Source organism: Theobroma cacao, chromosome 5, assembly GCF_000208745.1.
Source record: "Theobroma cacao cultivar B97-61/B2 chromosome 5, Criollo_cocoa_genome_V2, whole genome shotgun sequence".
Taxonomy (NCBI): domain Eukaryota; kingdom Viridiplantae; phylum Streptophyta; class Magnoliopsida; order Malvales; family Malvaceae; genus Theobroma; species Theobroma cacao.
Window position 1 is genome coordinate 7668390 of NC_030854.1, and position 11190 is coordinate 7679579.

General features: G+C 38.9%; 1 pseudogene; it reads left to right on the forward strand.

Annotated features, from left to right (window-relative positions):
• Positions 2356-6507, forward strand: LOC108661924 (annotated as a pseudogene).

The window sequence follows — 11190 nt, forward strand, 5'->3', positions numbered from 1 at the left end:
GGCTCTACAATCAATAGGTGAGTGGACTGCCTATCAAAATTATTTTGGGAATATGACTGTTTTGAACAAAGTGTTTGAATGATTTTACACAACTTTTCTCAAAAATGAATGCCTTGGGAACAAGCTCTTGTGAAATGGTTTATCTTATGATATGTGGTTATTATGGATTTCTAAGTGGCTGCATTATGTTGATATACATATATGCTTGAATATAATGTTGTGTAATTATATTGACTCGGTTATGTGCGAGTAGGGAGTGCGCATAAGTCGAGGATGACCTGGTTATGTGCGAGTAGGGAGTGCGCATAACTCGGTGATGACCCAGCCATGTGCGAGTAGGGAGTACGCATGAGCTGGTGATGATGATGATGGGATGGTGTGCATGATGGTGATGGGTATATGTATATGTATACATACATAAACATGTGTGTTATAATACATTTATGAGTTATGTATATGGATGTAATGTATGTGAAATTCGGTATGTCAAACCTTGGGAAGTTGTTATGTACTTCTTATTGGTTTTGAACATTTCAAGCAGGGTGATTATCTTTGGGAGAAAGGGAAATTTTCGTTTGGTGCCCTATGTTTCGCTGCAACGAGAAACTCTCAAGTTTGAGAACCTTCACCAGAACTGGTTCTCGCTGCAGCGAGATAGTCACTGTAGCTTCTCGCTGCAGCAAAAAACTCTCTGTTTCATCAGCTGAATTTCGTTGCAGCGAGAAACCTTCTGTTTTTGGGTTACAATTTCGCTGCAGCGAGATTCTTTCTCGCTGCAGCAAAAAACTTTCTGTTTTGTCTCCTATCTTGTCCAATTGCTGCCCTATTTTTCACTTCTTTGCTACCATATTTGAGCATGGACTTCCAACATTTAGGACAAAATGAGTTAAGTTTAAAATGAGGGGTTTTTAATATGAATGGAACTAAATTGCATTGTTTTGAAACAAGTGCATCATGATTTTAAATTCTCCCTTGTTGTTGTTGCTTGTTCCCTTCCTTATTCACTCACTGGGTTTATACTCACCATTTTCAACTTCATGTTTTCAGATCACGAGGTAGTCGGTAACTAGGATGAGGTGTCCTTGTAGACTTGTACACATCTTTTGGTAGGTGTCTCGGCATTCAGTAGCTGTACATTAGTCCGAGTCCCTCCATTGAAAGTCGAGTATTATTTTGTTGTGTATAGACGAACCTAATGTAATTGTTAAGATACATGTTGAAAACAAATGTATATACACTTGTTTAGTATGCCAATATGAGATGGCAATGTTTAATAATATTTTGATTCTAAGTTTTGAAAAATGACTTAGCAGTTTATGATGGAATGATGAACATGTCGGACTATTAGGCTTGCTTGGGCTTAGTGGACTACATCCATTGGGCCCATGCGCCGGTCATGGCTTGGAATTTGGGTTGTGACAAAGTTGGTATCAAAGCCCTAGGTTTGTCTAGGTCTTAGGACTTTCTTTTTGTTGGTCTAGCGGAGAGTCGGGTCTTTATGTGAGAATTTTAGTTGTGAAGTGTGAACCGCAGCACATTTTACAACCAAGTGACCGCATAAATCCCCTATCGTAGAAACCACCTTTTGCCTTAAGTATGATTCTGAAATGTGTTTAATAACAGATGTTTGCTTTTGTCTAGATAAGAATGTCGTCTAAGACACGAGCCACCTCAAGACGAATGGGGGAGCAAGATGCTCCTATTGAGATGGTAGGTAGGCCACGGGCATCCACCCGAAGAGGTCGAGGTAGACGTGGTAGGGCCACTAGGTCGATGAGAGCGGATACGCCTGTGAGTAAGCGAGAGGAGGGACAGTTCTCAAGTGATGTAGATAGACACCCAGTTGGGGGTATTACCATAGAAGATTTGGTGACAGGCCTACAGGGAGTCAATAGGGTTGTAGAGATGATGGCGACCCATATGAAGGATATACAGAGGGTAGTAGAGGGGAGACCTATAGTACAAGAATCCCCTAGCTCCCAAGGACAGGCCGATCGCCAACATCATGAGGTTGAGAGGGGACTTCTAGATATTTCTCTTCCTGATTTTCTCAAGCTTAAGCCTTCATCATTTTCGGGATCTGATGCATCGGAGAAACCCTAGGTTTTCTTGGATAAGATGGAGAAAATTTGTAAGGCTTTGGGATGTTCTAGTATTCGATCAGTTAAGCTAGCCGTCTTCCAATTAGAGGATGTGGCACAAGAGTGGTATAGCTCTTTATGTAGAGGCAGACCGACAGATGCAGCACCGTTGGCTTGAAGTGAGTTCAATGCAGCCTTCTTGGATCGATTCCTATCACTCAGTGTACGTAATGCCAGAGCCAGAGAGTTTGAGATTTTGGTACAAACTTCGAGCATGACGGTGTCTGAGTATGACATCAAGTTCATGCAGCTGGCTCGTTATGCACCCTATCTCGTTTCTATTGAGGAGATGAAGATTCAGAGGTTTGTGGATGGGTTAGTGGAGCCATTATTTAGGGCTGTGGCATCCCGAGATTTCACTACTTATTCTGCAGCAGTGGATTGTGCTTAACGCATCGAGATGAGGACCAACGAGAGTAGGGCTGCGAGAGATAGAGCAAAGAGAGCCAAGATAGAGGGTTATCAGGGTCGTAGAGATTTCAGCAGTGGTGGTTCATCTTCTAACCGTCAGGGTCCACAGAAAGACTCACGATTATCCTAATAGAGGAGTGACTTGCCTGGTGCTAATGCTGGGGCAGGACAAAGAACTTTCAATTCTGGGAGGCAACAAAATTCTAGACAAGGTAGTCAAGTCACCCGCTCTTGTGATACTTGTGGGAGATGACATAGTGGACGATGTTTCCTTACCACAACAACTTGTTATGGGTGCGATCAACCTGAGCATATTAGGAGGGATTGTCCGATGGCACATCAATCACCAGATTCTGCTCGTGGTTCCACTCAGCCAGCTTCGTCTGCTCCTTCAATTGCTGCCTCATCTGGTCGGAAGGCTAGTGCATCGAGAGGTAAAGGTGCTGGTACTTCCTCTCAGGGTAAGCCATCTAGGTCCAGACGTTAGAGTTCCGTTGGTAGAGGCCAGGCGAGGGTGTTTGCTTTAACACAATAGGAGGCCCAGACATCCAATGCAGTGGTCTCAAGTATACTCTCGATTTGTGATATGAATGCTCGAGTCTTATTTGATCCTGGTGCTACCCACTCTTTTATCTCTCCATGTTTTGCATCTCGTTTGGGTAGAGATCATGTTAGGAGAGAGGAACAATTAGTGGTGTCTACTCCTTTAAATTAAATATTTGTGGCCGAATGGGAATATGAGTTCTGTGCAGTACGAGTCAAGGACAAAGACACTTCAGTGAATCTAGTGGTGCTAGACACATTAGACTTTGATGTAATCTTGGGGATGGATTGGTTATCACCATGTCATGCTAGTGTGGACTACTATCATAAATTGGTTAGATTTGATTTTCCCGATGAACCATCATTTAGTATTCAGGGGGATAGGAGTAATGCTCCAACCAATTTGATATCGGCTATATCTGCCAAAAGATTATTACGACAGAGTTGTATAGGTTACTTGGCTATTGTAAGGGATACTCAAGCGAAGGTTGGAGATGTAACTCAAGTGTCGGTGGTGAAGGAGTTTGTGGATGTATTTCCTGAGGAGCTACCAGGTTTACCTCATGAACGGGAGATTGAGTTTTGCATAGATTTGATTCTCGACACTAGACCTATATCCATACCCCTATATAGAATGGCACCTGCAGAGCTTAAAGAGCTTAAGGATCAGTTAGAGGATTTTTTGGATAAGGGTTTCATTCATCCTAGTGTATCCCCATGGGGAGCACCGGTGCTATTTGTGAAGAAGAAAGATGGGTCACTTAGGCTGTGCATTGACTATCGACAGCTTAAAAAAGTGACGGTGAAGAATAAGTATCCACTTCCAGGGATAGATGATTTATTTGATCAACTGTAAGGAGCTCAATGTTTCTCTAAGATAGATTTATGATCCTGGTACCATCAATTGAGGATCCGAAATAAAGATGTACCAAAGACCGCATTTCGAACAAGGTATGGGCACTATGAGTTCTTGGTGATGTCATTTGGGCTCACAAATGCTCCTGCAGCCTTTATGGATTTGATGAACCGAGTGTTCAAGTCTTATTTGGACAAATTTTTGGTGGTGTTCATCGATGACATCTTGATCTACTTAAGGAGTAGGGAGGAGTTTGAGTAGCATCTTAAGATAGTGCTCCAAATTTTGAAAGAACATCGATTGTATGCCAAGTTCTCTAAGTGTGAGTTTTGGCTCGAAAGTGTTCCATTTTTGGGGCATGTGGTATCTAAGGATGGGGTACAAGTTGATTCAAAGAAAGTTGAGGCAATGGAAAAATGGCCAAGGCCAACATCAGTTACAGAGATTAGAAGCTTTGTGGGCTTGGCTGGCTATTATCGTCGCTTTGTGAAGGACTTCTCTAAAATAGTCTCCCCTCTGACTAAGCTGACACGTAAGGATACAAAGTTTGAATGGTCTAATGCTTGTGAGGATAGCTTTGAGAAGCTTAAGGAATGCCTCACCACAACTCTAGTATTAAGCTTACCTCAAGGCACGGGGGGTTATACAGTATTTTGTGATGCATCGCAGGTTGGTTTAGGGTGTGTATTGATGTAGCATGGGAAGGTGATTGCGTATGCATCAAGGCAACTTAAAAGGCATGAGCAGAATTACCCCATGCATGATTTGGAAATGGCAGCAATCGTGTTTGCCTTGAAAATTTAGAGACATTACGTGTATAGTGAGACTTGTGAGATATATACGGACCATAAAAGCTTGAAGTATCTATTTCAGCAGAGGGATCTTAACTTGCGGTAACGTAGATAGATGGAGTTGCTAAAGGATTATGATTGTACTATTCTTTATCATCCCGATAAGACCAATGTAGTGGCGGATGCTTTGAGTCAAAAATCGATGGGAAGTCTGGCACATATTTCTACAGATAGGAGATCCTTGATTAAGGAGATCCATAGCTTGAGAGACATGGGTGTGCATTTGGAAGTTGCGGAGACAGATGCATTACTAGCACATTTTAGAGTGCGGCCTATTTTAGTAGATAAGATCAAAGAAGCACAAAGTAAAGATGAGTTTGTGGCTAAGGCCTTAGAGGATCTTCCGAGAAGGAAAGAAAATGTTTACCAAGGGCACAGATGGAGTGTTGAGGTATGGAACCAGACTTTATGTGCCTGATGGTGACGGGTTGAGGAGAGAAATATTGGAGGAAGCTCACATGGCAGCTTATGTGGTACATCCAGGGGCTACAAAGATGTATCAAGATTTGAAGGAGGTGTATTGGTGGGAAGGACTCAAGAGAGATGTAGCTGAGTTTGTCTCCAAGTGCCTGGTTTGTCAGCAAGTTGAGGCTGAGCATCAAAAGCCTGCAAGGCTACTACAGCCATTACCAATACCCAAGTGGAAGTGGGAGCATATTGCTATGGAATTTGTAATGGGTTTGCCTCGAACTAGTGGGGGCTACGACTCGATTTGGATAGTAGTAGACCGATTAGTGAAGTCGCTCATTTTCTTTCGGTTAAGACTACTTACGAGGCTACCCAATACGCTCGAGTTTATGTGGATGAGATAGTACGACTACATGGTATCCCCATTTCTATAGTATCTGACAGAAGAGCTCCGTTTACTAGTAGGTTTTGGGGAAAGTTACAGGAAGCATTGGGCACTAAGTTGGATTTCAACACAGCTTTCCACCTTCAGACTGATGGACAGTCTGAACAGACAATACAAACATTGGAGGATATGTTGAGGGCTTGTGTGATAGACCTTGGGGTCAAGTGGGATCAATATCTACCCTTAGTGGAGTTTGCCTACAACAACAGTTTCGAAGCTAGCATTCAAATGGCACCATTTGAGGCATTATATGGATGGAGGTGTAGGTCACCTATTGGATGGCTAGAGGTGGGAGAAAGGAAACTTTTATGGCTTGAGTTAGTGCAGGATGCAATTGAGAAAATACACATGATTCGGCAGCGGATGTCAACAGCACAAAGTAGACAAAAATCATATGCTGATAATCGACGGAGAGACTTGGAGTTCCAAGTAGGAGATCATGTATTTTTGAAAGTGTCGCCAACGAAAGGGGTAATGAGGTTTGGCAAGAAAGGGAAGCTAAGTCCTCGGTATATAGGACCCTTCGAGATCTTAGAAAGGGTTAGAGCGGTGGCTTATCGTTTGGCGCTGCCACCAAACCTTTTGAATATTCATCCCGTGTTTCATGTGTCTATGCTTAGGAAGTACAACCCGGAGCCATCACATGTAATACGGTATGAAACCATTCAGTTGCAAGATGATCTAACCTATGAGGATCAATTGGTAGCTATCCTTGATAGGCAAGTTAAAAAGCTCCGTTCAAAGGAAGTAGCATCAGTGAAAGTGTTGTGGCGAAACCACACTAGTGAAGAGGTAACGTGGGAAGCCGAGGAGGAAATGCGAACAAAGTATCCCCATCTCTTTGATACTTAGAGGTACGTTACCTTATAGTTTAATTTAAATTCGGGGATCGAATTTCTTTAAGTGGGGGAGAATGTGAGACCCAAGCCTCTATAGGTTTGTAACTAAGCATAGATGTAATAATACGAGCCAAGGGTAATTTCATCATTTCCTTAGTAAGCCATAAAAGTAAGATTTTTAACAATATTATGGCCTAAGTAAGCCTAAGGCATAAATGGATGGTGAAATTAGGGGTAAAACGGAAAGAAAACCAAAATTTTGATAATTTTCACGATATGGGCAAAATGGTCATTTTTCACCTCGAGTTAAAATTTTAAGTTTTAATGAACCCGAGTATGTTTAGACCATTATGGATCTTGTCCCAGTGTTAAAAGAGCAAAAATATTGCATAAAAGATTGGAGGAGAGTAAGTTAATTGGTGGAAGGGCAATTTGGTAATTTTAAGTAGAAGGGATAAGATTGGCCTATAAATACCTTGAATTTCCAACAGCTTCTAGAGATTTTCCAATAGCTTGTCTTCTTCTTCTTCTCCTCTCTCACGTTTCTTCAATTCCTCCATGGGAGTTTTCTTCAAGCTTCCATAACTTTCTTTCTCTAGCTCCAATTTTCATGCTTTTAGTGCACCCTTCCATAAAACCTTATGCTCTTTCATCCTCTCACTTTAAAACCCTTCAAAAATCTGGTTTTCATACTTTCTCTCACTAGCTGGACGTTCTAGAAAGAGAAAGAGAAAATTATACCATTTATTTGGAAGCAATTGGAAGAGAATTTGACTACAAAAGAGCCCTAGGGTAAGTGATGAATTAAGCTTGGTTTTTAGCTGTAGAAAATGGCTAGTAATTGAGATTTATGAGCTGTTTTATTGTTGACTATGTTCATTACTTTGTAGTGATTAAGATAGTGAACATAGATAGCCATTTAATGTGGCAATTGAAAGCTAGCTAAGAGATAACTTTTAGGGTTCATAGTGTGTAAATTGACCTATTGATTATGCTAATGTGATCCTAGGTTCTAAGAAAGCCCCATCATCTTATTTGGACAATTAGGGAAATTAGAGTCATCTAAAGGCTTTACAATCAATTGGTGAATGGACTACATATCAAAATTATTTTGGGAATATGACTGTTTTGAACAAAGTGTTTGAATGATTTTATAAAACTTTTCTCAAAAATGAATGCCTTGGGAACAAGCTCTTGTGAAATGGTTTATCTTATGATATGTGGTTATTATGGATTTCTAAGTGGCTGCATTATGTTGATATACATATATGCTTGAATATAATGTTGTGTAATTATATTGACTCGGTTATGTGCGAGTAGGGAGTGCGCATAAGCCGAGGATGATCCGGTTATGTGCAAGTAGGGAGTGTGCATAACTCGGTGATGACCCAGCCATGTGCGAGTAGGGAGTGCGCATGAGCTGGTGATGATGATGATGGGATGGTGTGCATGATGGTGATGGGTATATGTATATGTATACATACGTAAACATGTGTGTTATAATACTTTTATGAGTTATGTATATGGATGTAATGTATGTGAAATTCGGTATGTTAAACCTTGGGAAGTTGTTATGTATTTCTTATTGGTTTTGAACATTTCAAGCAGGGTGATTTTCTTTGGGAGAAAGGGAAATTTTCGTTTGGTGCCCTATATTTCACTGCAGCGAGAAACTCTCGAGTTTGAGAACCTTCACTAGAACTGGTTCTCGCTGCAGCGAGATAGTCACTGTAGCTTCTCGCTACAGCGAAAAGGAATCTCGCTGTAGCGAAAAACTCTTTGTTTCATCAGCTGAATTTTGCTGTTGCGAGAAACCTTCTGTTTCTGGGTTACAATTTCGCTGCAGCGAGAAAGAATCTTGCTGCAACAAAAAAATTTCTGTTTTGTCTCCTATTTTGTCCAATTGCTGCCCTATTTTTCATTTCTTTGCTACCATATCTGAGCATGGACTTCCAACATTTAGGACAAAATGAGTTAAGTTTAAAATGAGGGGTTTTTAATATGAATGGAACTAAATTACATTGTTTTGAAACAAGTGCATCATGATTTTAAATTCTCCCTTGTTGTTGTTGCTTGTTCCCTTCCTTATTCACTCATTGGGTTTATACTCACCGTTTTTAACTTCATGTTTTTAGATCACGAGGCAGTCGGTAACTAGAACGAGGTGTCCTTGTAGACTTGTACACATCTTTTGGTAGGTGTCTCGGCATTCAGTAGCTGTACATTCGTCCGAGTCTCTTCGCTGGAAATCGAGTATTATTTTGTTGTGTATAGACGAACCTAATGTAATTGTTAAGATACATGTTGAAAACAAATGTATATACACTTGTTTAGTATGCCAATATGAGATGGGAATGTTTAATAATATTTTGATTCTAAGTTTTAAAAAATGACTTAGCAGTTTATGATGGAATGATGAACATGTCGGACTATTAGGCTTGCTTGGGCTTAGTGGACTACGTCCATTGGGCCTATGCGCCGGTCATGGCCCAAAATTTGGGTCGTGACACTTTACCACCATATAAAAATTTATTTATTGACTTTTTAATTGACCACATGGGCGGCTGCCCATGTTGGTCTTTCTTTATTATTATTATTATTATTATTTTATTATATGCTTATTTTATTTCTCCCATTAAATTTTACTACCTAATCCTCCAATTTTCATATTTTTAAAATTCGATCCTTCCGACACGTGTAAAAAAAATTCCAATTTTCATCTATCTTTCTTCCTTTGCACTTGTACCACCAAAATATTGAAATTGCATTTCAACGCGGTATCACCATAATATTTAAATATTTACTTACTCGCACTGGCTCGACTTAACAAAAGCACGCGGGTCCCACCTACGTCATTTATCTAAAAAAAAATTCATTCGTACGTCTTCTCCCACACTTAGATTGACCATATGATCCCTCTTCATGACTAATTTCGACATCCAATTAAATATTTAATATTTTAATATTATTTTATTAATAAAATATTATTTAATTCTAAAATTTTTCACTTGTCTCCTTGGTACCCAAAATGCTTTATTAGTCACCATATCAAAGTACGGGGTATTACAAGTATCTAGCAATACATCATGACCACCCAAATGTTAGAAAGTCAATTAAAGAATTTGACAAAGCCCTTCAGTGATATGCATTTCAGTGCAATACAGTCCTTTCATAAAATACCCCAAATATATCATAAATCATGGGTCAATGTCTACTTATGACATTTCAGTGCAATACAGTCAAGGACTAGTTACATGACTATTACATAAAAACATATTCCATAGACACTTAACTGAAATACAAAATAGAGTTCTCATAAAGGGTCATGTTCAGTGAACTTGTTCTTTAACAAGCACCTACCTGTTATCCTCAACTATCCCATATACTTCAATCTATAAGATTGATTGCTTACTTCTCCAGTAAGAAGGCCTAACATGTACCAATTTTTAAGTATTGTCAATGCCCTGTCTTGACAATACAATGACCAAGAACAATTTTAGGAACATGGCTTTGATGCATAGTGGTCTCATAACTGTAACAACTTTATAATTCTCTTGCAAGGCCTTAATCTTCCATAGGCTTCATCTAATTAGTACTTAATAACTCTTATTATTGCACTAAAATGAAGGAAAACCTTTATCACATATTGTTATGTGATTAAGTATGCATTAAATGACAACATTTATATTCTTTTAGCAATCCAATAGGCCCAAGGGCATATACCAACACTCTCAACACCCCAAATAATGCATCTTACACAAAATTGCCCAACCACACCCAAACATAATAGTTTAAAGTTTTACATCAAACACAAAATATAACTAAAATAAGGAATAGGAAGAATCTCAGACTATATTGAAATGCCCCATACTTTGATATGGTGATAAATAAAGTTGATAGGATGCAAATTGAGGTCAATTAAATGTTTAAAAGTGATAAAAGATGAAAGGAATAGCTTATGATAAAACATTTCGCACGCGAGAAAATAATAATAAAATAATAATATTTTATCGAAGGAGAATTTGTGAGATAAAAGGATGATTTAGAGGTCAATTGAGGTATAATAAGGAACTTTGGCAACCAAGGAGACAAGATAAAATTTTTAGAATAAAATAATATTAAAATATTATTATTTAGTCGAATGTCAAAATCAGTCATGAAGAAGGATCATATGGGGGAAAAGAAATAAAAGTGAATTTTTGGAGAAATGAATGACGTAAGTGAAATACGCGTGTTTTGTTAAGTCGAACCAACGCGGATAAGTAAATATTTAAATATTGTGGTAATACCGCGTTGAGGTGTAATTTTTATATTTCGGTGGTACACGCATAGAGAAAGGAAGATAAATGAAAATTGAAATTTTTAGACGCATCAAAGAAATCGAATTTAAAACATAAAGATTGAAGGATTATGTAGTGAAATTAATGGAAGAAATAAAATAAATAAATAGTGAAACAATAATATAAGTATAAAAAAATAATAATATATATAAATATTAGAATACCAACATGGGCAGCCGCCCATGTGGTCAATAAAAAGAGTCAAAGACTCTTTACTTTGTTAGATGGAGGGGGCTGGCCGTGTGGAGCAAAATGGTCAAGGACGAAAAAGAATTATGAGGGGCCAGTCATGTTGGAACAATTTGGAAGGTTCATGAAGGAATAATATATATATATATATATATATATATATATAT